General features: G+C 41.5%; 2 long non-coding RNA genes across 2 annotated transcripts; one reads left to right on the plus strand and one right to left on the minus strand.

Moving 5' to 3' along the window:
• The first annotated feature begins 654 nt into the window (after positions 1-654).
• Positions 655-25,158, plus strand: LOC121874191. The gene is made up of 4 exons (XR_006090375.1): positions 655-1,083; positions 4,735-4,831; positions 19,526-19,619; positions 24,953-25,158. It is a non-coding gene; the product is annotated as an uncharacterized LOC121874191 (long non-coding RNA).
• Positions 22,712-25,000, minus strand: LOC121874197. Its single transcript, XR_006090376.1, has 3 exons — positions 24,913-25,000; positions 24,362-24,536; positions 22,712-24,137 (listed from the first exon to the last, which is right to left on the minus strand). It is a non-coding gene; the product is annotated as an uncharacterized LOC121874197 (long non-coding RNA).
• Positions 25,159-25,899: the final 741 nt, after the last annotated feature.

Raw genomic sequence — 25,899 nt, forward strand, 5'->3', positions numbered from 1 at the left:
AGGGTCTCAATTGTTTCTCTTACACAACACAACATATATATTGTTTCTCACTCTTGATCTGATTTATTTCCCCATTCCTTCCTTCTTCCCGTCCCTCCCTCCACCCATTCCTTCCTCCTTCCTTCCCTTTCTCCCTCCTTCCTTCCCTCCCGTCAACCAACCCTTCTTCCTTTCCATCCACCCTCCCACCCACCCACAGCTAGCGACGGGCAAGCAACTCCACCATTAACTGAAGTTCCATCTGCGTCTGGTTCTGGAGAAAAGTTGTTGGCGACTCATTGAAATGTTGATGCAGTTTGTTGGCAGCTGTAAGAGGGAAATGTTGCGTCCTGTCACTCTCTTGATGATTTAAGTTACATCTGACTAGTGGTGAGAGGGAGTAAATTTCAAGGTGAGCTTGTAAGAGTTAGCGTCTGGAGGGTGGTGGAGGACCCCATGAGCTAGGTGACATGTCTGAGTGGGGAGGAAAAGGAGTGCAAAATTCCATGAGCTAGTGAGTTACATCTGACTAGTGGTGAGTAGTGTGAGTAACCCAAGGTGAGTCAGGGTGAGTTACGTCTGAGTGGTGAGTAGTGTGAGTGACCCAAAGTGAGTCAGGGTGATAATTGATAGTGAGTGATGTTTAAAAAGACTTTGTGTGTGTGTGTGTGTAAAATGAATTGAAAGAGAAGGTAAGAGTGTTGTTGAAGCTGATATAAACACACTGTGAAAATTATGAGGGGTAATATTTCACTTTTCTTCTTGCCATGCTGAAGTAAACGTCACGGCTTTCTAATAACTTGATATACCGCTATTATGGTCCACGACAGGCAGTCAAGGGAAAGTGAGAGAGAGAGAGAGAGTGAGGGAGAGACAAAGAGAGAGATAGAGAGAAAAGACGGAGAGAAACAAACAGACAAAAACTGGTACTAGAAACGTAGGAAAGAGAGAAAGTCATAAGTGTGAAAAAGTCTTATTTTCCAGGTAATGAATACAGCCGCTAGATGGAGTGCTGGAACATGTCGCACAGTAAAGGGAGGAAGTGTCCAGTCTTGCTAAACGGTTCTAGACCACGGCAGCCATTCAGCATCAACAAATGAAGAGGTACCTATCACTACAATCACTTTGCTTCAGTCTTTGTCTAACAGTTGTAGTTAACAGACATCAGGTCTTGGATTGTACGTCCCTCTTCTGAAAAAACAATAAGATATATTTTGAAACTGACGACAACATATAAGGTAATTAAAAAGATTTAAGTTATAAATATTGATTTTATTGTGTATTACTGTAAAGGTTCTCAATTAGATTTATTCATTACTACAATACAGAACTTAACAACAATACTCATCTAACCTAACCATATATTTTTATCATAATTTTTTGGTCTAGGTCACCCACCCACCCACTCTACCACCTCCAAGTCAACTCGCATATGAACCAGCCTCCTCCTCCTGCTCCTCCTCCTTCTCCTTAGACAAATTTACATATTCCCCAATAATCTTAGGCTTTAAACCCACCAACCCTAATGACCCCAAAAATTGTGATATAAAAAAAGAAAAAGTGACATTTAAAACCTCCCAAAACATTATCGCTAAAGTTGGTGTACAAATTTGTTCTGGTGGTCTTGTCAGAGGTCCGTCATGCTGGGGAGCCATCTTCATTGTCCAGTTAAGTTCATTGTGTTTGTCTGCGTTGATGAGGAGAGATTGAGGAAGTGGGGAGGTGTTTGGGGAGGTGCAGAGTGTGTTTGGGGAGGTGCAGAGTGTGTTTGGGGAGGTGTAGAGTGTATTTGGGGAGGTGTAGAGTGTATTTGGGGAGGTGCAGAGTGTGTTTGGGGAGGTGCAGAGTGTGTTTGGGGAGGTGCAGAGTGTGTTTGGGGAGGTGCAGAGTGTGTTTGTGCATTAAACGAACAGTGTTTAGTTGTGTGTGGAATAGACACAGATATGTATGAAAGTATGTGTTTAAGGGATACGTATGTGTACATGTCTGTCTGTCTGTCTGTCTGTCAGTCAGTCTGTCTGTCTGTCTGTCTACCTGTATGTCTGTCTGTCTACCTGTATGTCTGTCTGTCTACCTGTCTGTCTGTCAGTCTGTCTGTCAGTCTCTGTCTGTCTGTCTGTCTACCTGTTTGTCTGTCTGTCTACCTGTATGTCTGTCTGTCTGTCTGTCTGTCTACCTGTCTGTCTGTCTAATACACCACCACAGTAGTAGGTAGTATTTGATGCCACCTGAGGGAGACAAATGACATATATTATCCTTACATAACACTGTACATTAACCACTAATAATATGTTAATATAGACCAGGTAATATAACTCTCTCACTCCACCACCCAGGAATATATTGTGTACAGTGTTATAGGTATAGTGTGTGTGTGTGTGTGTGTGTGTGTGTGTGTGTGTGTGTGTGTGTGTCATCATCATCACTACCACCACTACAACCACTGAACTACAACACACCCCAATAACCTACAACATCACACACACACACACAAAAAAATAATGATAAGACATTACTTCAAGTACATAACATTTATCGTTTTAATATATCCGATACCCGATACCCGATACCCGATACCCGATACCATAAAGAAGGAGGTTAGAGTCATCTATTATTTATATATCGAAAGGTTGGTTATTTTTTTTTTATTTATACTCAAGATTGTTGTTGTTTTTTTTATGGATAACTAAAAGGAAATTAATTGTATTACCATAAGGTTTAAGTTATATATCAATGGTTTATTTTCACGTAAAAAAAAAAATATCAAGAATCAATAACTTTTTCATATTTTTTTAAGTGTCTGATATACCCAGGTAGTTGATGACGTCACACGAGGGTAATAACGTTGATTGTTCTGCATTAAGGAAAATATGGATATGCTAGTCAATATTGTGTACCGTTATTAGAGGAATCCCTTAACTCAAGTGCAGTATTGGAACACTCGACGTGGCTTTTCAATGACTTACGTTCACTTACCGGATTAAAGCGATGCAAAGAACAAGTCACTTGGGTGGAGAGACTGGATCAATTGGGGTGAATAATTGTCCTAAATAACAAGAAATCTTCAAATATTTATAGAAATCCACATTATTATCTAAAGTGCGGTTATTAAGCTTAATTTATATAGTGTTATTTACCAGTTAGTTCCTTCAGTAGAGTGGATGCAGTCTGATACAACTCATTAACATTCGTGATCTAAAATATCAGTGATTCCGGTCTCTCGGTGTAGGGTAAACACATTGAACAGGCGAGAGACGAAGTGCGTAAGATTAAGTCGAGTCAAGGTTATGTTAAATCAGATCAGTATCAAGACACATCACTTACAAGGATGGAAGAGAAGAGTAAAGCTCTCTCTCTCTCTCTCTCTCTGGGCCTCAGTGTTTAATCATCAGGTGAAATAAAATGGAGAAAGGAAGGAAGGGAGGAACGGAAAGGGCAGAAGTAATGGAGGGAAGAAAAAAGGGAGGGGGGAGAGGAGAGGAGGGAAGGGAAGGGGAGAAGAGGAAGGGAAGGGGAGTTAATCTTCACGTAAACTCTTGATTAAACATTTAGTAACAAAAACTCCCCTTGTATATTTTATGTGTTCCCTGTCTTGTTTGTAATTCGAGAACCCAACCAGTCAGCCAGCCAACCAGTCAGCCAGCCAACCAGTCAGCCAGCCAACCAGTCAGTCAGTCAGCCAGCCAGGTCTCAGCGTATTGACACGAGTTAATGAGTTAATGCTTCAACTTCGCGGTGTTTAAGTGGTTTAAAATCCACCAGAGCTTGTGTGTTGGTTACTCTCGAGGCCTCAGATCAGTGTGTGAGAGATAGAGATAGAGAAATAAGGATAAAGAGAAAGAGAGAGAGAGAGATATCTAGGTGGGAGGGAGAGTGGGAGAGAGAGATATTTATATAGCAAGAGAGAGAGAGACCAAGGAGAGAGGCAAGCAGAAAGGGAGGGAGCTGAGGAGAGAGAGATAGAGAGAGAGACCCGAGGAGGAAAGGAAAGAGAGAAAGAGAGAGAGACAGACAGATACAAACAGACCAATATAAGCTGCGCACACACACACACACACACACACACACACACACACACACACACACACACACACCTCCTTCCACATTTTTTGAAACTAACTAAAAAAAAAAATTCCCTGACATTCCTCCCTTTATATACGGCACGACTCGTTTATTCTCCGCTATCTTTATTTGACGTTTGTCCCGATAAACAAGAAAGAAGGTTAATGAAGTTTTAGAAGCGTGAGAAAAATGCGGTTTACTCACGCCTCGGTCTGAGATATGTTGCTAAACTCTGTGTGTAAATATTCCGTGTTTTTAGATCCTGTTGTGTACCGGTGTTATGAACTTGTGGGTGTAATGAACCGGTGTAGTGAACTTCTGGGGTGTAGTGAGCCTCTGGGGTGTATTGAACCGGTGTAGTGAACATATGGGGTGTATTGAACCGCCTCTGGGATGTATTGAACCGGTGTAGTGAACTTCTGGGGTGTAGTGAGCCTCTGGGGTGTATTGAACCGGTGTAGTGAACATATGGGGTGTATTGAACCGGTGTAGTGAGCCTCTGGGATGTATTGTACCGGTGTAGTGAACTTCTGAGGTATATTGAACCACTCAGTTGTTCGTTTAGTAATTTCAACATCACCCTCCATCTCATAACCTCGAGTATTTTTTTTTAACATCAATTAGAGACTTTCTATACATAGTGAGAAATGAATGTGATTTATGGTCAATTAATTGTTGTTTTATTATACCAAGGCAGCTGGGCCAGGTGTAGTGAAGATGGCAGGCGTCAGGTGGTGCAGGTTGTGTTGACCAGCGAGGTTTGCCAAGTCGTCTCCTCCAATGGGGTAAGGTAAGGCTTTAAAGACTCTCTTGTTGTATTGTGTTTCAGTGTGTGTGTAGCAAATGTAGTTCTTGTATTAAGTGTAGTCATCCCATTCCTCTTCTACCTTATCCTTCAGACTCCCTAATCCCTTTCTTATTCTTCTCTTCCTTCGTCTCTTCCTCATTTTCTTTCTCTCTCTTCATCTCCTCTTCCATTTCTTCCTTCTTCTTCCCCCTCTCTAACCTCAGTAATCCCACTCACCCTCCCCTCCAGTCTTCCTAATCCTCCTCCTCCTCCTCCTCCTCCTCCTCTCCTCCTCCTCCTCCTCCTCCTACTCCTCCCTCTCCAGCCTCCCTAATCCTCCTCCTCCTCCTCCTCCTCCTCCTCCTCCTCCCTAATCCCAGCCGCCTTCCCAAATCTGCCTAATCTCACTCAATCCCTCAAATCCCACCCACTACCTGATCACAAGACGCCATAATTTTGAGTTTTACGTCACAGAGGAAAATTTTTAATAGTTGTATTATGAAAAACATTAATTATAGTGTTACCTCAAGACATAATTACTCCCCTAGTGTTGTGAGCTGATGACATAAGACAAACCTCTTTCACCTATTATCATCTGGTATGCTCCGGGCAATGCTCCACACACACACACACACACACACACACACACACACACACACACACACACACACACACACACACACACACACACACACACACACACACACACACACACACACACACACACACACACACACACACACACATCCTCATGCAGTGGCGACCTTCAAGAAGCTAAACTTTAGCTGGTGATTGACGGGCGCGAGACTCAGCGGGATTTGCAAGACTTACCTCCGCTAACTTATGAAGTTGTGGGCTAGCGGCTTCTGCTAACTTCCTTAGTTGGTGAGATTTGGCCCAGATTGAGTTGTTTGTGTCTGTAGAGCGTGTCAGTAATACCTTCATCAATAAGTATGAGGGTCTGGTTTTACAAATATATTCACTCAGTTTTGGTTTGGTGTTGGTGATGCCATACAGCGGATTTTGCTAACTTCCTCCTCTTCTGGAATTCAGCTCCTGTTGCCAGTTCCCCGTTTACAATTCAGTGATAGCTAAATATTTGTGGCCGATTCTGGTAAGTTTTCCACTCGGTTATAACATTTTTGTGGTTATGTCGTGGAGGAGGTAATTCCCACAGCTCTACTTGGTGTCTAAATATGTACTGTTATTGATGTTACAACACAAACTTTTTCATCCTGTTGTTGTCATTCTCTGAACTCCGCTAACTTTCTCAGTAGAAACTTAGCACTTCTCGCTATATTTCACGTCTGATTTTTTTTAACACCTCTCAGCGGTCTTTACCAAATACTGTGATATTTCGAACTTTTATTTCTCAAACTTATATTGTGTTTATTTCGTCTATACTTACAGACCTTTCTTATTTATTTGACAAGATAATTAGGAACATTTTGTGAACATTAATACGCCTAAAATAATATAGCATCAGGTGACGTTACAGTGTGTTTACATCACCATAATGCTAGTCAGTCGTTCGTCACTACATCTCTCTCTCTCTCTCTCTCTCTCTCTCTCTCTCTCATAAAACCCCTCATAATCTCTCCCCTCTCTTCCTTCTGTCAGGTTTATCATCAAACTTTCCTCATTTTCCAAACTCACAACATTATCAGTAGTAACAAAAGAGACAAAATCTTACCTCAACCTAACTTAACTTAACCCAACGTATCCTTAACCAAACCTAACTTAACCTAACCTGGCCCTACCTTAACCCAAAGTAACCCTAACCTAACCAAATTGACACAATGAAGGAAAATGGTGTTGAAGAATTCTCTGGTGACATTTAAAGAAGAGCAGGTCATACCTCTCTCTCTCTCTCACTCTCCCTCTCTCTCTCTCTCACTCTCCTCTCTCTCCTCTCCTCTCTCACCTCACCTCCCTCCCTCCCTCTCTCTCCTCTCCTCTCTCCCTCCCTTCCTCCCCTCTCTCCCTCCCCTTCGCTCTCTCTCCCTCTCTCTCCCTCTCTCTCTCTCTCTCCCTCTCTCTCTCTCTCTCTCATATGATAATAGCGTGAGCAGGAAGGAACGCGTCACCGACTTATAAATAGTTTGAAATTCATCTTGGCCATCCTCTTGGGCCCATGGCTTAAAAGTTATTGTACTCCTGTGATGGCTTGAGGCGCCGGGGTTCGATTCCCTTAGGTGGAAGACGTATGATATAAGGCAAGTGAGGAAGAGAGAGAGACAGAGAGAGACTTGGGACAGAGAGAGGAAGAGACAGACAGACAGACAGACAGACAGACAGACAGACAGAAAATTCAACATCTCAATTGTCAGGAAGAATATTTTCGGTGATGAGAGAAGAAGAGGAGGAGGAGAAGGAGGAGAAGGAGAAGGAGGAGGGTGAGAAGAAGGAGGAGGAGGAGGAGGAGGAGGAGGAGGAGGAGGAAAAGATGGTCGAGGAGGGGTGGCAAGAGGGTGCTATACCAAGTTGTGATCATAGAGAGGATTTTTTATGAGTTACTTGGCGTCATAAACGACCATAATGAGGCGTTAAGTTGAAGGGGGCAGGAAAGTGTTAATCCACAGGTTTAGAAAAGAGGCGAGGGTGGGGAGGAGGAAAGAGAAGAGGGGCGGTTAGTTGATGCTGTAGAGAGGGGAGAAATGGGGAGGAAAGAGAAGAGGGGCGGTTAGTTGATGCTGTAGAGAGGGGAGAAATGGGGAGGAAAGAATGGAATTTAATGGTATATTCTCCCCCTCATTATCATATATATTTCTCCCCTCACCCCAACACTACCATTATCTCTCCCCTAATATCATCCCCCACACACACACACACACAGGCCACAAAAGACCACATTACAACTCCGGGGCGATAAAATGCTACGCCCATCTCGGTCATTAGGTCGAATTTTACGGTCTTTTACTACGCAATATACGTCCTCATCATAAGCAACAAAATGCTATCCCACGTTGGAAATAAAGTCGAGAATCGTATATTACAGAAGGAAAAACTAGACACTAAGAACAATACTCATGATAAACAGAGAAAATGAACAAGAAAATGCTATCCCACGTTGGAAATAAAGTCGAGAATCGTATATTACAGAAGGAAAAACTAGACATTAAGACAAAATACATGAACCTATTTGGACCGAAGATCAAATTGAGGCTTAAACTTGTTTCTGGATAATTACAGGTATTTTAGGTCAAAGGTTAATGGTGTTGAAGGTCAAGTATTGCAGGAAGAGTCTAAGGGGTAGCCTACTGACCATGACCTGTGTTTTAGACGTGTTTTATGCCTGTTTTAGTGTGCAAAGAAATTACATTAGGGTGTTTAATGATCAGGTGCAATAAGGAAGGGTTCCTAGTCCCCACGGAGGAGGAGGAGAGAGAGAGAGAGAGAGAGAGAGAGAGAGAGAGAGAGAGAGAGAGGATATAGACAACCAAAAGAGAGAAAAAGAGAATAAAAACAATAAATATAGAGAGAGAGCAAAGAGAGAGAGAGAGAGAGAGAGAAAGAAAGAAAGAAAGAAAGAAAGAAAGAAAGAAAGAAAGAAAGGGAGTATATCTGTCCGTCATATTAGCTTTAAATCCGACCTTTGTATTCCCGGAAATTTATTGTGTTGGCTGATGTTCCCTTCCTGCCCGATAGAGAGAGAGAGAGAGAGAGAGAGAGAGAGAGAGAGAGAGAGAGAGAGAGAGAGAGAGAGAGAGAGAGAGAGAGAGAGAGAGAGAGAGAGAGAGAGAGAGAGAGAGAGAGAGTATATGTGATGGTGGGTGTTAGAGCTCTGTTATGTCTTTATTGTTTATTTTATTCCCCTGTTTATTTGTTTATCATTGTTTATATGTAAATTAAAGTGTGATAGAGTGAGACGCCATCTAACGTCGGGGGGAGAAATTATTTTACCGAGTGTCTTAACCCTGAGTAATACCTTGACGCTAAAAATATTACAGATCTAGTGACTGACATATGCATTTTTATATATACATGTATAGACAGTAGCTCAATTTACAAGACAGTGCCGCCAATTATAAGACAGTGCCACCATTTATAAGATAGTGCCACCATTTATAAGACAGTGCCACCATTTATAAGATAGTGCCACCATTTATAAGATAGTGCCACCATTTATAAGATAGTGCCACCATTTATAAGACAGTGCCACCATTTATAAGATAGTGCCACCATTTATAAGATAGTGCCACCATTTATAAGATAGTGCCACCATTTATAAGATAGTGCCACCATTTATAAGATAGTGCCACCATTTATAAGATAGTGCCACCATTTACAAGGAAGTAGCACCACTTCCAATACAGTGGCATCATTTACAAGGATCTCGGTGCCACAAGACGTCGGGTGCCACTTTTCTGTATAAATATCTGAGAGGATCCATTAAGCCCTGGCAGGGAAGGTGGTGTGTACTGAGTGTGTCTGTGGAGGAACTCACCGTGGATCACTGTTGGTGGATCACTGTTGGTGGATCACTGTTGGTGGATCACTGTTGGTGGATCACTGTTAGTAGATCACTTTTGGTGGATCAATGTTGGTGGATCAGTGTTGGTGGATCACTGCTGGTGGATCACTGCTGGTGGATCACTGCTAAAGGGTGCACATTCTCTCTCTCTCTCTCTCTCTCTCTCTCTCTCTCTCTCTCTCTCTCTCTCGTAATTAGCCTGACTAAATATTGACTGTCTCCGTTATTAACTAAGTCTTATTTACTCTGGGTAAACAATTCATTGTCATTAATATTATAATTAATATATATTGCGTGTAATCGTTCCGCAAATGCGTTTAATATTGTTAGTATCATTATTGTTATTCATAGTTGTGGTTGTAATTACAATAGGCGTTGTTGTTGTTGTTGCTTCTGTTGTTGTTGTTGCTTCTGTTGTTGTTGTTGTTACTGCTGTTGCTTCTGTTGTTGTTGTTGTTATTTACGTTGTTGTATCCATTGCGTTTTCCAATTTAGTTCCATTTTTTGTTATTTTTTCTAACTTTAATCTTTCTTCAAATAGGATTATCTTTATTCTCTTTTATATAAAATAAATTAATATTATCAACTAAAAACACAGGAAAACATCTAAATAATAACAATAAACAAAGTGATTGAATGTCATATGATAATCCCTCGAGAATAAATCTTTGTTTAAATCAGCTGTTGTTAATTCCATGTTATAATCGTATTTAACTCCCCAATATCCAGTTTATAAAGGCTTGAAATGTAGTTAATAATAAGTACGTGAGAACAGAGTACAAATCACCCGTAGGAGTAGTCTGAGTGCGTGACTGTAGAGATTGGTAGAAAATTTAATCAGGTTGAGGAAATTACAATATAAATCTCCGCCAGTTACCCATTGTAAAGGTTAACGGCGTAGAAAACGAGAAATGGACCGTAAACTCAAGCATTTCACGTATTTGGGAGAAAATGAGTGTATTTATTTATTTGATTATTTATTTGATTACTAGATGTTTAATTGGTTGGTCTGTTCGTTTTTAGTTTATATTAAAACAGTATTTACCAACAGTACGTAATAGAGACGTGATTGACTGCCCATGAAGCGGTTAACAGATCGATCAGTAGTGAAGACAGACAGACAGACAGACGGACAGACAGACAGACAGACAGACAGACAGACAGACAGACAGACAGACAGATCTAAAATATAAATATAAACATCAATACGAAAAATATATACAAGTAAAAATAAACCACAATAGAATGAGTCACACAGGTACACCTTGAGTCTCTGCTTCTATAACTGTGTGAAGGAAGGATTGAACACCTGTCTCGTGTGATCTTGTAGGGATGTTAGTTTGAGGGGAGAAAGACGGTCACCTGATGATTAGCAACCCCAGATTATCTTACCTGATGATTGATGAGATTAATTTGAACTTATCCTGACCTAACCTGACTTAATACCTAACTTAATTTAATGATGATTTTAACCTAACTTAACACTATTTAAAAGAGAGAGAGAGAGAGAGAGAGAGAGAGAGAGATAAGTGTAGTTACGTATTAAGAGAATTTAAGTCTTGTAAATAAGAGACAAGAATAGGCCAGTGGTGTTAATTATTTCATAACTCACATTCATTGGAGACCAGTTCACTCTCTCTCTCTCTCTCTCTCTCTCTCTCTCTCTCTCTCTCTCTCTCTCTCTCATATACCCAACATATATACTGCAAACATCAACCCATGTCGGTACTAGATATTTCGTTGTAAATGTTGACAAATTGCAATAGTTTTTAAATTTGCAAATATAGGTCAGGACAAGCTTCCAATTCTGCTTCAAAATACGGCGTGGTGATATTTGTTCTGTAACCCACACAGGCCACCGTTGTTTGTTTGTTAGAGTGATTTTTTGCGTGTGTGTGTGTGTGTGTGTGTGTGTGTTAATCAGTTGCTCGGTTAATTAGTTAGTGGGAGTCAGTCAGCTAGTCACTTAGGTACAGACAATATCGGCCAGAGACACGAGCGACCCGTGGCTGGTTGGCGTGAGGGGCTGTTGTGATAAACCAGGTAGGTGGACCAGTCTGGCAAATACCAGGAAAATATTGAGGCAGTCTGTCGTCAAGCTTATGCAGGAGGGTGTGGGTGGGTGTGGGAGGGTGTGGGAAGGGGTGGGAGGAGGTGGGAGGAGGTGGGAGGGGGTGTGAGTGGGTGGGAGGGGTGTTGGAGGGGGTGTGGGAGGGGGTGTTGGAGGGGGTGTGGGTGGAGGTGGGAGGTGGGAGGAGGTGTGAGTGGGTGTGGGAGGAGGTGGGAGGGGGTGTGAGTGTAGGGGAGGGTAGGGGAGGGGGTGTGGGAGGGTGTGGGTGGGTGTGGGAGAGGGTGTGGAAGGGTGTGACTATCCAGGACTAGGTAGAACTATGCAGAAGTAAGTGAGGGAGAGTTCGGTAGAGTCGGATAGAAGATACTGGAAAGGTGAGAGGCGAAGAGAATTAGATGACACGTGAGAGAGAGATGAGAGTGGAAAGGGGAGGTGAGAGAGAATGGGAGACATGAGACGGGAGAGAGGAAAGTGAGAATGAGAGAGTGAGAGAAATGAGATAGGAAATAAGTAGAGAGAGTAAGATAGAGGGAAAAGTCATAATTATGTGTCGATTAATTACTTTCTATCAGGTAATTTAACACTATAATTAACTTCGCCGTGTCATATATACGTCACACACACACACACACACACACACACAGATAGATTACTTAATTCCTGTTCGTTTATGCTCCAAATTATCTATAAAATTACGATAGTTTCAATACGACCAAGTTAAGCCTTTCCTTGTTGTGTAAAATGTACATTGTCGTCGGAATTTTTGGATTACGTGAAGATTAGGCACCCAAGCTTATTTCAACTGATGATTAAACACGCTAAAGCTGACCTTACCTTACCTTACCTTACCTTACCTTCCCTTACCTCCAGGTGAAATAAGCTGGAGCATTAATCTTCAGGTGAGATAAGCTGGAGGTTCTAATCTTCAGGTGAGATAAGCTTTAGGACTAATCTTCAGGCATAAAGGTTTAACAAAGGTCATGTTGGTAGCACTGGGTGTGAGTTGGGGGGGGGTGGAGGGTTGGTATGCCTGACTCCTGGTCGGTGAAGATAACACTGGAGAAAATGGCGGGAAAAATAAACTATTTCTGAATGACACTAAAATGTTTACAAATTTGTGGCTGTTTACATCACATGACGAAACATATGTGACTATGATGAATGTAGGAGAGACAGAGAGAGAGAGAGAGATAAGGAGATAAAGAGACAAAAGAAGATGAACGAGAGATAAATGGAGACAAAATGAGACTGTTTGAGAGACTAAGAGAGAAAATTCAGTATGTTTATTGACAACAGAGGTATACAATGTACCTAATCAAAAAGATCAGGTTCTTTCCCACAGACACAGACAGACAGATACCCAGACAGACAGGAGATCATGCTTTTTACGATAAGGTTCTTTCCCAGAGAGAGAGAGAGAGAAAGAGAAAGAGAGAGAGAGATACATCAAAGAGCTCTCTCAAAGAACACGAGCATTTGTGAAGGGGAAACTATCACAAACAATTCCAGCCAACTCACCTAAATGTTTCTGTGGCGAAGAGATGCAATAACACACACACACACTTACAGACTGGTAGAGCAGCTACATAAACACCATTCCTTTAAGATCATACACACAGGATCTCTGAGGTTTGTCTGTTTTTGTTTTACATTAAGAATATTTTAGATAACTTAGAAGCATCAAGGTGTGTAGCTGGTCAAAGGTGTGCGTGTGATGATTCTTCTCCCGTAAATAAATGAGTGGAGGTGAATGTAGTCTCTCTCTCTCTCTCTCTCTCTCTCTCTCTCACTCTCACTCTCTCTCTCTCTCTCTCTCTCTCTCTCTCTCTCACTACACCCAAAACGGAATACTGAGATAGTCGCAGCTGGTGTGGTTGGCATAAACATCACAGGAACCAGCTGTTACAAGACTGTGGCAGGTGGCTCAGTGCGGCGGATTTATTGTGTCTGATATATTCTTCACAAACAGAGAGACAGACAGACAGACAGACAGATAGACAGACAGATAGAAGGGGGGGGGGAGGGAGGGGGCGCCTATCTCGGATAATTTATTTAGTGACGAAGAAATATCTCTGTCCTTAATGCATTCGTTTAAAGGGAATTTTCAATGTGTTTCTCACAATGCATTTACCAAGTGAAGTGATCGTAATTCGAATGAGGAAGAAAGGATGAGAGAGAGAGCTTAAGAGAGAGAGCCAAAGAGAAGAGACACACACACACACACACACACACACACACACACACACACACACATAAGCCCTGTGGGTTTAAACGCACTAATTATACCAAACAATGCCGGCTTCCTCCTCTGCCTTATCTCCAAGTAACGTGCCTTCCCTCCTTCAACCTTCTCCCTCCCTTTCTCTCTCCGTCCCTCCCTCCCTCCTTCCCCCTTCTTCCTCCCTCCCTTTCTCTCTCCGTCCCTCCCTCCCTCCCTCCCCCTTCTCCCTCCCTCCCTCTCTCCTCCTTCCTAACCTTCATCCCTCCCCTTCCATTCTTCCTTCCTTCCTTCCCCCCTCTCTCTCCTCTTCTACCTTCTTACTTCAAAGACTTAATACCTCGTCAGCACCACCTAACCTATACAGGAACAATAACAACAATATTAACATGACTTCAGTATCTAGAGTTGTAAGTGTATCCTAGTTATATATTGAGTGCCTTCTATATGTGGGTTAAGTGCCTTCTAGATATATGGGAGGGGGACTTAAGACGCTAGACAAGGTTATCAAGACTTACGAGGAGTCCAACGTTTTACTGCTACCGAATTTACTGGTGACGTGAGAGTGCTATTGTGTTAGTGACAGTCTGGTTCACACTTTATCCCCACCAGTCTTTTGGAGGGAGAGAGAGGAAGGAGGAAGGAAGAGGAGAGAGGGGGAGGGAAGAGAGAGAATGAGATTATATATAGAAAGATTGAGAGATAGACTGAGGGAGAGACAAAAAGAGACAGAGAGAGATAGATAGATTAAGAGAGAAATAAAGTCAGACACACAGACAGATAGACAGACACACAGACAGATAGACAGACAGACAGACAGACAGAAAGTATAGAAACACTCAAGGTATTTAAGAGAAAGTTAAATTACACACACACAAAAAACACAGTAAGTCCATTTGGCGTTCCAACCAAATTGAGGGAGGGGGGGGAGGAGGGTCTTGGGGGGGGAGCGCGTGGGGAGAGGAAGGAGGGACGTTGAGGAGAGGGGAGGGTAGCTTAATAGGGGGGAGGGGGGAGGATTTCGCTAATTTGGCGACGGGAAGTAAGTAAATGGAGCAGGCAAAGTTAATATGTTAAATAAGATTATTTCTGGATTTTCAATGGAGTTTGACGGAGATAGATAGATAGATAGATAGATAGATAGATAGATAGATAGATAGATAGATAGATAGAAATAAGCAGCACACAACCAGCACTAAACTAATGAAGCGGGAGTCAAGATGTTTACACAGCGACCTCCTGCCAGGCCCTCTGTACACACCCCCCTCTTGCCTAAACACACATACACACACACACACACACACACACACTCACACACACATATTCAGGTTGTCTCAGAAAAATGTATATAAACTGTCCTTACATAATTTCGTGGCGATCGTGTTAATGTTCGTAGTATAGCACCAACATGATCCTCAGTCCCCCCACACACACACACGAACAAGTGAGGACAATGTTGCTGTGACAATACGAATATTTATACGATCTCAATGTAATTCTGTTAGGTGGTGTGTGTATACTTTTTCTGAGACTCTCTGTATCTCTGTATAGCATAGCAAATCTCTCTGACCAGGGAGGCTCGAACCCTTATCTCTACATGAAAGAGAGACACTACCACTGAGCCACCGAATTCATTTATCTAAAAGGAACTTATTCAATAACTCGATTAAGAGTCAGCTCGACCCGGTGTCCTTTACAGAGACTGACACATATATATTTATAAACAACAACAATTCTCTCCTGTATTGGTCTTTTACTTCACGCTGTAAATGGAATGGAAGTTTGTTGACGCAAAATATCCGACAAAAACAACCAAGCTATTTCGTACCTGGGACCTGGCCAATCACAAACAATTTTTATGTACAGTGGGTGGAAAATGGTGAATGGAGATGGCACGTTAACACACACACACAGACAAAGGGATACGGGGCATACAATTATCCTCACTCAGCGCTGGACACACACAGAGAATAATCCCCCCAAAAAGATGTCTAATGAGTAAAGTTTTAAGAATATAGACCTTGAGGACATGTTCGGGAATAATTGAAAATTGTCACACGGAAATGAGATACATGACTGCCTGCTAAAACTGGTATTGAATTTTTATATATACAGTGTCCCCCTCTCCGTGGCACCCCCTCCCTAGGCCGCTGTCTGTCATGGAATTTTGTGACAGAGAGTTGTGAGCTGTTGTAATAACCTGCATTAGCATAAATGGTAGATATGGTCACTTAATGAAGGTTCATTGTGTCTGTATGTCAACAGAATAGTCTCCCTCTTTTTCAAAATATCCAAATCACTTTCACTTTCATCTCTTCCCAAATATATCGTCATTGTCTCTTGCTATCAGCGTGACTGTTGTTACTTTTTGTTTATTTAGTGTTCATGTTGGTGAAGGTTAATAAGGACAAATAACAAACACTAGAGAAACGCCAGTCACTATGTGTGACCCAGAGGAGAGTCAGAGGCAGACAGAGTTGAGGCAATAAACCACTGGAGATGGCTGGCGTGGTAGTGCCTTGTACCTGTGGCTCCCGTTAAGAGCTGACACAGGGTGGGGAGAGCGAGGACATCCTTCTGGACCACAAGGGCACTACAGGTGGTGGTGGGCGTGGAATTACAGGAAGACACGTGAGGCGTACTGTAGGCTCGCCCTGGGTGTGAGACAAGACAGCATCTCAGTGTGTAAATGTGGGCGGGCACTCTTAAGCCCCCCACTCCAAGTACACCACCAGTCAAATTTATAAACACTGCAAACGACAAGCAGACGACCCGCACAGAGCCGTAGATAGAGAGAGAGCTCGGTCAACTGGGTGACATGCGGGCGCCATTTTGTTACTCAGCTAATAAGACGTTTGCGCTCGTACTGAAGGAAATGATGATTATGATGATGATAATATTTATTCAATAAAATTGTCATACATGTTTAAAACTCTTTAAATATATTATAAACTATGTGAGAGGCAACCCGAAAAGACGTCCCACCCGCTGAGTAACAACATGGCGCCTGAGTGGCCAAACTATGACTGTGGACAGGCATGCGACAGCGCGCCGCCAAGTGGCCGAATACCCAACTAAAATTGTTGCCAAATATCTCTTGTGACAACCCGGCCAATTCAGGGGAGTGGTCCTTCTGAGATAGAAATTCTTCGTTCCACTTTCTCTCGCCATTTGCCAGTGATAACTTAGGGAGTACGGTAATGACGGCTGCTGAAGTGTGTGTGTGTTGATGCAGTATTTGATGGCGATTTCCGTGTTCAACGTTTGCTGTTTGTGGATTACCTCGTGTTTGTGGCGCCGTAAGGGCTTCATGGACTCTACGTTGTGGTTATTAGCAATTACGTGAAGGTATGTTGATAAAATAATTGTGTTTTTGTACTGTGTGGTCCAGGCAGGAGGGAACCGGCGGTGTACGCTCTCCTCCCCGTGTCTAGCAGTTGGGGACGCCATGACTCTGACAGATAATACTGCTATTATGATGACTATTAACCAAAGCAAGCTCAACCAGGTCAATAGTGTTATTATTATCCACTCTTCACCGGTATTTTTCTGGTTAAATAAAATGTTTCAATATCACAAGTAGTAACGTAACTGTTCGTTGTTGTTTGTTAACATTGTTGCTCGGCGGTACTTGCTTACCAGAACTGGAACCTTGATTTTATATTAATTTATTGAGTAAGAATCATACATACATACATACACACACACATACATACACACACATATTACTGAGGGTTTTCTGGCTGGTTCTCTCTCATTAAACTACGTTGTTGAGTAGTTTGTGTCGGTAAGCGTGGAAGGTATCGTCGCCACGGCCTAATTGCTGCTGTTGACGGGGTAAATTATGTAGTTGGATCATTACCATCACTTTCAATGTAATTTATAGTGTAGATGCCACGAGCGTTACTTGGGTCGTGGTCTTAGAACTGGGGGCGGCGGCATCACCATTCATCATCATTATTTATTATCATTATTTATTATCATTCATAATCACCACCACCACCAATCACATCACCACCACCACACCACCTATCATCACCGCCACCACCTATCATCATCACCACCGCCACAAATCACCACCACCAATCATATCAATCACCACCACCACCAATCACATCACCACCAATCACATCACCACCTATCATCATCATCATCACCACCACCACCAATCACCACTACCTATCACCACCAATCATCACCACCACCACCAATCACCACCACACCACGTATCATCACCACCACCACCACCTATCATCACCACCACCAATCACCACCACCAATCATCACCACCACCAATCATCACCACCACCAATCATCACCACCACCAATCATCACCACCACCACCACCTATCATCATCCCCACCACCACAAATCATCACCAATCATCATTCACCACCAACAATCATCACCAATCATCATCGTTCATCATCATCACCACCAATCATCATCGTTCATCATCATCACCAATCATCATCGTTCATCATCACCACCAATCATCATCGTTCATCACCACCACCAATTATCATCACCACCACCACCACCAATCATCATCATCATCATCATAGAGGGTTATAAACATTATAACAGGTAATTGTGTCATGATCAACCCTCATTAGTGGTTGGCTCAGGTCATTTATAGTACTGTCAGTTTGTCCCTCAGTCGTGGATCACATTGTACAGATGTCTTAACTGTGTACACTGTACCTTCAGTCTTTATAAATTATTTTTAACCACCAGACGTGTAGGTGCGGCTGTTCATTAGTGTTTATATAAGTGTTCTAAGTGGTGTATGACTGTCAGTAACAATAGGTGATTTAGGCTAAAACGTGTGTTCCATGATGTAAGCCACTAACCACTCACCAAATTTTGAATCACGTGAAGATTAGGCACCCAAGCTGATTTTACTTGTTAAACACACAAGCGCTACTTTGGGTGCGGCCTGACTAGCGTAAGATATAGTTGCAATAAGACCTCTGCACTCTTATTAATTACACTTCTAGATATAAAACCCAATACTCTGTTTGCCTTATTTCGAACATTAACGCACTGTTTTCTAGGCCGTAGGTCCGGGCTTACAAGTACCCCTAGGTCTCTTTCACAAGTTGACTTCTTTAGGTTGATGTTGTTAAGGCTGTATACATTGTCAGTATTTGTTCTTCCAATATTAAGTACGCTGCACTTGCTGATGTTGAATTTCATTTGCCATTTTTCTGACCACCCCTGCAGTTTATTTAGATCCTCCTGTAGTGCATTTGCATCCTGCCCTGCTATATGTGTTGTAATTCTCTGGTAAGCTGTGGTCTGATAAACAATCATTACAGTGGATAGGTGAAGGACTGTGGTGGTGGATAGGTGAAGGACTGTGGTGATGGATAGGTGAAGGATAACATACAAGGAAATTTTTAGTGTACCAAAAATACTTGTTAGTGATAATTTAAGTATACAATTGTAGGAGTTGACCTTCAATAGTAATTAGTATTTACCTATAAATTTATAGTTTTCAGCACTTCAGTTGGGAGAGGTTTACATTGCAGTTCTCCACATAAGGGTTGTGATATCAATTATGTATTGACTTATAACAACTAACCCACCTTCTAGAAATATTGTCCAGGCGTTTAGTACCAGGTATCTTAATTACTTAGACATATATTTGTATCCGTATCTTAATGTAGATGGATACATTAATCCAGTACCTATTCATTTATTCTTAGTGTTTACTTCCTATTCTGTCCATTTGCTCCATTTCCTGACATAAACTTTTGAACCAAGAAATGGAATACCATATACTTGAATCTTGGAGCAATGGTTGTTAAGACTGTTGTCAAGGAAAAGGGGGCAAATATCACACTACTAATTTAACAAGTAAATAAATTAATAACAAATCCACTGGTTTTATAAATACAGCATTACTTATCCAAACTGTGTTCCATCTAGGTGGATGGTGGACCTGTTCCTGTCAAGACTCTGGTAATGTGTGGACGTGAGTAGGATGGTGGGATACATCAGAAACTGGCGGCTTGTTACGTGGGTAAGTTTTATTTCTGGAAACTTGTGTAATGCTTGGGCCAAGATACTAATTTATATAGTACAGTATATAGATGATAAGATGCCAGATATTTTTTTAGTTTCTAAGATACCAGGTGATTTTTATTGTTCTTAAGATAATATCCCCATTAGCCGGAATCCCTCTTAACTGGAACTCTCCGATAGCCGGAATTTAAATTTTATCAGAATTTCCGGGTTTGGGAACAATTTTCCAAGGAAAGCATTTTCTGGGGATGGGAGATGAAAATCTGGTGCATTTTCCAGGGACTCCAAGGAAGAATTTCTGGTATCTGGAAAATTGCGGAAAATTTCGGGGATGAGGGATTTTTTCCGGCTTTGAGAGAGTCGTCTCGTTACCCAAAGATTTCTCATTTTTGGAAGTGCTCTGCACCAATTGTTCTGGCTAATGGAGATATCACCTTAACAGGCAATTTGTGTAGTTTCTAAGATACCTGTACCAGGTAATTTGAGTAGTACAGTAGTTCCAAGAGGAGATTACCATTAAACCGTACATATATTATGTAAACAATTTATACATGTGCCTTCCACACTTCCACCTGTGACAGTCAGCATTGTCTCAGAGTGTTGTGAACCCGGGGAATATGAACCCATGTCCGAAGTATTAACCCGTGACGTAGAGTGGGGACCTGAGGCCGGTGGGAGAAGAGGATGATGGGCTGGGGGGCAAAAACAACATTTTAGAAGATCAGAATCACATTAAATATTTCAAGACCGTTAGCAGAGGCGGGAAAAATTTAAAGTAGTTCAGTCATATTTCCCGCCTCTGCTAACGGTCGTGTAATATTTCAATGTGATTCTCATCTTTAAAAAAATGTTGTTTTTGCCTAATATACTATTATTGATATGTAATTTGTCTTAGTGAGTCTAATTGTAGGTAATAATAAGTATATATATTAAATGTATCCTCCGAAAGCGTGAATTTGCCACCCGAGTTTATCAGTTAATTCAAGTATAATACTTCTGATAAACTTCCTATGTGCATATGTTTGAAATAATGAAGGTATGTATATTTATATAATTTAGCTAAATATCTTTCCCATCTGAAACGGTCATCCCAAAGATAAGATTGTACCATCGTACGATATGTTTTCACATGTTGAGATGGGGGGGCTTGTCTATGGCAGCGCCCGGTTGCCAGTCTCCAGCTGACGCTGGTAGAATAAAGTCTACAAAGAACGCAGTCTATGATTCAAATCTCACAGATTATGAATAAACTCATTTAGAAATACATCATTACTCAGGACCAAATCAGGCAGGTTTGCGACAGCCAATCAGCTGTAACTCCTGAGGAGGGGGCTGGGCATCTTTTCTCAGCTGAAAAAAAAAACTCGCTATAGTGAGCACCGATTCACATTAGGATAATTTTAATGAAAAACTACCTGTTATTGTTAACCACTGCTATGCATAGCTGTTGCTTTCATTTGCACTCTATCCTACCCTGTATACCGAAATACAGTTATTTAACACCAACCTATTTTCCAGTGAATGTTCAATTCGTTAAGTTTACCCTCCATAGTATTGACTGGCCATAAAAACTTTTCAGTGTGCAATTTTGTGCACTAGATCCGGTATGGGTGGCCTGGCCCGCCTGGAGATCAGCTCCGGTCAGGGATAACTACAGTGCTTTTGGTTTTCCATCATGGCCAAATGTTGATCTCTAATCCTTATACAATACATATTATATATATATATTACATACACACGTGGTTGTGTGTATAATTACTCCGAGAAGTCCACTTTATCTTTAATAGCAATATTGTAGTTACTCTTAAGGGGATTGACTTGCTGTAAATGGAGAGTAATATGTTAAATTATAAATGAACCTTTGAAGATACTTTTCGTTTTTTTTTTTTTACTTCATTCACACACACTGTGATTCAAACTCTGCCAACCTACTACTACTGTACAGTAGTTATCTATCATGTGCAATCATTACACAGTGGTAGAAAAATCAAGCCCAATTATTTTCCTCCAGACACTAGAACAGTTGCTAATTTGTTTTGCCAATTTACAAATTCATTGTTTTAACATGTTGTTTAAGTGACCGTTCCATCAAAATTCAAATAATCATTTAGTTTGATCATTATCACGTGCACTGTATAATTTACTCAGGTGTAGGGTAATCAAAACTCACACATTACCTCAATATTACTGTTAATAGTATTAACATTTATTTCACATTTAATACATTGTCCATCCTCCCGCCTCCTCAATGACTGCCTGGAGTCTCTCAGGCATTGAAGAGACGAGGATCCTATTGAGTTGCAGTTGTTGATGGAACATTTCCCATCGCCTTCTCGTATGGGCCATCAGCTGTTGAGATGACCTCTCTTGTCTCAGGCTCCCACGTATTGACCATTGTCCCCGATAGGTTTTCTATTGGATTACAGTCGCAACCCTTGCTTGGCCACTCCAACAGAAGCCAATTCTCTTGCTGTTGAAACCACTCCATGACTACCATTGGCTGTATGGGTGGGGCAGCTATCGTGCATGAAAATGATTGGACCTGGTGGCATAAGTGTGCTAACTCTTGTAGATATATGAGACGAATATGGCTGTAATATGTAACTCTGTACTATTTACCATTATTGATTCAGGTCTCTGTATTATATGTTTTATAATCATATTCCCTTTTGTCACCAAATGTTAGTTCAGGCTTTGGGCACATGCGCAGAGATACCCAGAGAGATTCCAAGACAGGACGCTGTTTACCCTTGTCTCAACTCCTTTGTGTTTGTTCCCGTTATAGAACTTACAGACTTGACATCAGAGTGTTTCCTTTACCCCTGAGTGCAAGGACCACCTGAGTATCATACAACTCTCATCTTTTATTTTAATTATTTTAATATTTAATTTCTTTTAGTAGGTTTTTTTATAGTTTCATGTCAAGTTACTTCAACCTCTGACCTGTGGTAGCGTGGCTCGAGGGTTTGGACACATGGGTGAATGTAATTATGGTATCAAGCAATAGGAAGGAATAACGGTGACAACTGTAGGTGAATAATAGTCCCAACATACAAATAAAATGGTTTATTAAAAATATATAATGGTTATTAAAATGACGTTAGATTTCTTGAACAATTCTACTACACTCGACTACCTCGTTGAACGTATTTTGTACTGTGGCATTAGGTACAGTTTCCACTTACACCATGACTGGGTGTAAGTACAAGGACACACATAAACTCTCTCTCTGCACCTTATAGCACCATTAGTACCCGTGGCAATGACGCCAGTTACCACATGTGACTGTACAAACAGCACCAGACAGCACCAACCATGGTAGTTTTCTCCCACCACGAGGTACCTTGGAACACACTCCTACAACTCGGGTGGACACCTACAGTTGTCCTCGGAGGAATAACACAGACACCAAATAGCCCTACTGAGTCATGGACTCATCCAGTAATGATGGGGGCTGGCAGTTGTTTGCTTGGCCTGATGTTCTTAGGTCACCACGTGGGCAGTGACGCGTCAGGTGAGCTGACTAGTGCTCTGGGCCCTAGGAGGGTGGTGATTTCCTGACGCCCGGGATTCACGGAGTTACCCGTGTTTACTGGCCTTCATCCATCTCCGAAACGAGTGTAGAGGATTTACTCAATCTATCAGGAGCGGGTAGCCTACAGAGACCTGTGGGTTGGAGGGATTTCAAACGTTGACTAACGGTTGAAACACCTGGGTCCCTCTCGCCCTCGCTAAGTTACGAATTCCACTCACTCAGACATTTCAATGAACTACGTTACTGTATACTTTGACGTTTGAAACTGAGACTACGAACTCAGTTTCATTCCCCAATATTATCTTTACAAACTATGCTCTGACTGAGCTATCGAAGGCAAGAATTAAATTGATTTCAAAGGTTCTGGATGGCAATTCCGGTGGGCGGAGTCTAGCCAAGTAGCGTCCTGACTACGTCTACAAAGAAAGCTGGTCTGATTGTTCCCTTCAGGTTAATTAACCATTTCCATAATTAACATCTTTACAACAATTTCACTGAGTATCAGAGTCTCTGGTTTTCATAAGTAAACAAGAGCTTACAAGTCTCGGTCACAAATACGGCATCTCTATGACGACGTCAATGATACAGAGAAAACGGAGGATGTTTCCACTGGGAGACTCAGAAGGTTTACAGGTTTTGTGGACGTGGAGCATAATATGAATTATTAGGTTTTAAAAGGTTAGCCATCATTACGATCATGACAGTGGGAATGGGAAGTTTCTTTCTTGCAAGGAAGGAAGGAAAATATTTTGTAGGATGTCTATATATTCCTGGGCAGTGAACCTTCCTCAATTTGTCACATCACCCTCACCGTGGATGGAGAGCCACCCACAGGTATTGCAGGTAATGTGTCTGCTGCAGGTAATGTGTCTGCTGCAGGTAACGTGTCTGCTGCAGGTAACGTGTCTGCTGCAGGTAACGTGTCTGCTGCAGGTAATGTGTCTGCTGCGTGCTTCCACAGAGATGTGGCGATGGTCTTATCTGTAAATGAAAACCCGAAATCCTAGTGCTTCCAGTGTTATACATTGTAAAATCCCTATGTAGGTTAATTACACTAATTTCATGCTTACATTTAAACTGATTAATAGCTTTCGCTTATGCTTATCCTTAAGGCTGATTAATAGATAAACAGTTTTCCTGCATTCTTAGCATATATACTATTAATTGGTTTAAGAATGACCATAAAGAAGGGTATTTTAACATACCTCGTGTTATGCCGCCTCCACAAATGTATCTGGCCATGATTGGTCGAAGCGAAGGTCTTCTCATCAGAGAAGATCACTCTTGATCAAAAGTCTAACCCTCACAAATACAATATACTGGTGAGCCTCGCAGCACGGTATTGGTTGATCGGTCAGGTGCTCCTTGCTTGCAGGAACCCTGTGAAATTTAGTTAATTGTTATTTTCATATGAAGCGATGAATTATTAACAATTAGAGAGTAACAGACTAGTGAAGTTCTGGTTGTAAATGAGAATAAGTTTTACAATGCACATAGGTAACAGCTTAAGTATTTATTCCTTTGTAGTAATTATATTATTCAAAATATCTCTTGTCTGTGTTGCCTTATGATTTGAATCTGATACAAGTGTAAAAAACTGCCATTCAGCTGTTTCTCTATAACAGATGTGCGTAAGTTATTCAATACTCATGCCGCACAGAGGCTTTTTATGACTGTAATGTAAAAATTATAATATGCATATTTACATTGCACTAATATATATATGGTTAACCGATTATTCACTACCATGCCCTACCTATGGTGGATTCCTGTCTCATGCAGCTGTCTTCACACAGTTTCATTGGACACATTGAGCTGCAGTTCGTCTCTGATACCAACGGCTTTTGTGAAGGGATTTTCTTCTGCTGCCAGCCGAATGCACTCGTCTTCCTGGGCAAGATACTCGATGGGGATGACAGATGCTTTGGATTTGACTCCTGAGTTTGACTGAAGACGTGCTGAACTGGAAATGGCAGAGACAGGACTTTGAAGGGTTCGTTAGTGAAATTTATCTGTTTTATCTTAAATACTTCCCCGTCATTGTTACAGGTATGGGGGATTACCAGAGAGAATACTAAAAAAAATTGTAGGTTAAAGTAGACTTATTATAGGTTGTTGTTTATTATTGATACTCATGGGTAGAATTAATGGAAGAAGGGTCAGAGAAAGGCTGAGACTGAAATGTATACAATATATGAAATTAACAGTTGTGATCTCTGGGGTCATAACGTCTGGCAGGATTGGTAAACACAGCCCCCCTCCCTATAAGTTTAGTAGAGGACCGTGGTCACCAACCCTCAGACATAACGGTTCCTTGATTATATGCCAGTGTTTGTTCATCCATCTGGTTGTCTGTAGGCTTCTCTTCGTCAGAAAAAAAAAATGAGATGAGTCTGTTTGTTGATCAATAATTGCTATAAAACTTCATACTTAGTTAAAATATTAAATTAAAATGTCTGTTTTTTCACCTGTGCATATCAAGTACTGTACAAATTGACCACGAGTTTAAGGTCAGGTGTGTAAGGTATAGATATTTGCATATCTGATGTGACCCCTTTAATGGCTTCACTGACTAGCTTGGAGCCTTGAGTGAATATTTGCTCACTAGATTAAGTATACAGTAGAACGTCGATTTAACGTGAGGTACGTCCCAAGAGAGGTCACTTTAAACCGAATTCGAGCTGAATCGAAGTATTGCTTCAATGGAATAATTTAGTTTGGTAATTAAGAGAAACACAAAATA

The sequence above is a fragment of the Homarus americanus genome, unplaced genomic scaffold (assembly GCF_018991925.1).
Source record: "Homarus americanus isolate GMGI-L3 unplaced genomic scaffold, GMGI_Hamer_2.0 scaffold55640, whole genome shotgun sequence".
NCBI lineage: Eukaryota > Metazoa > Arthropoda > Malacostraca > Decapoda > Nephropidae > Homarus > Homarus americanus.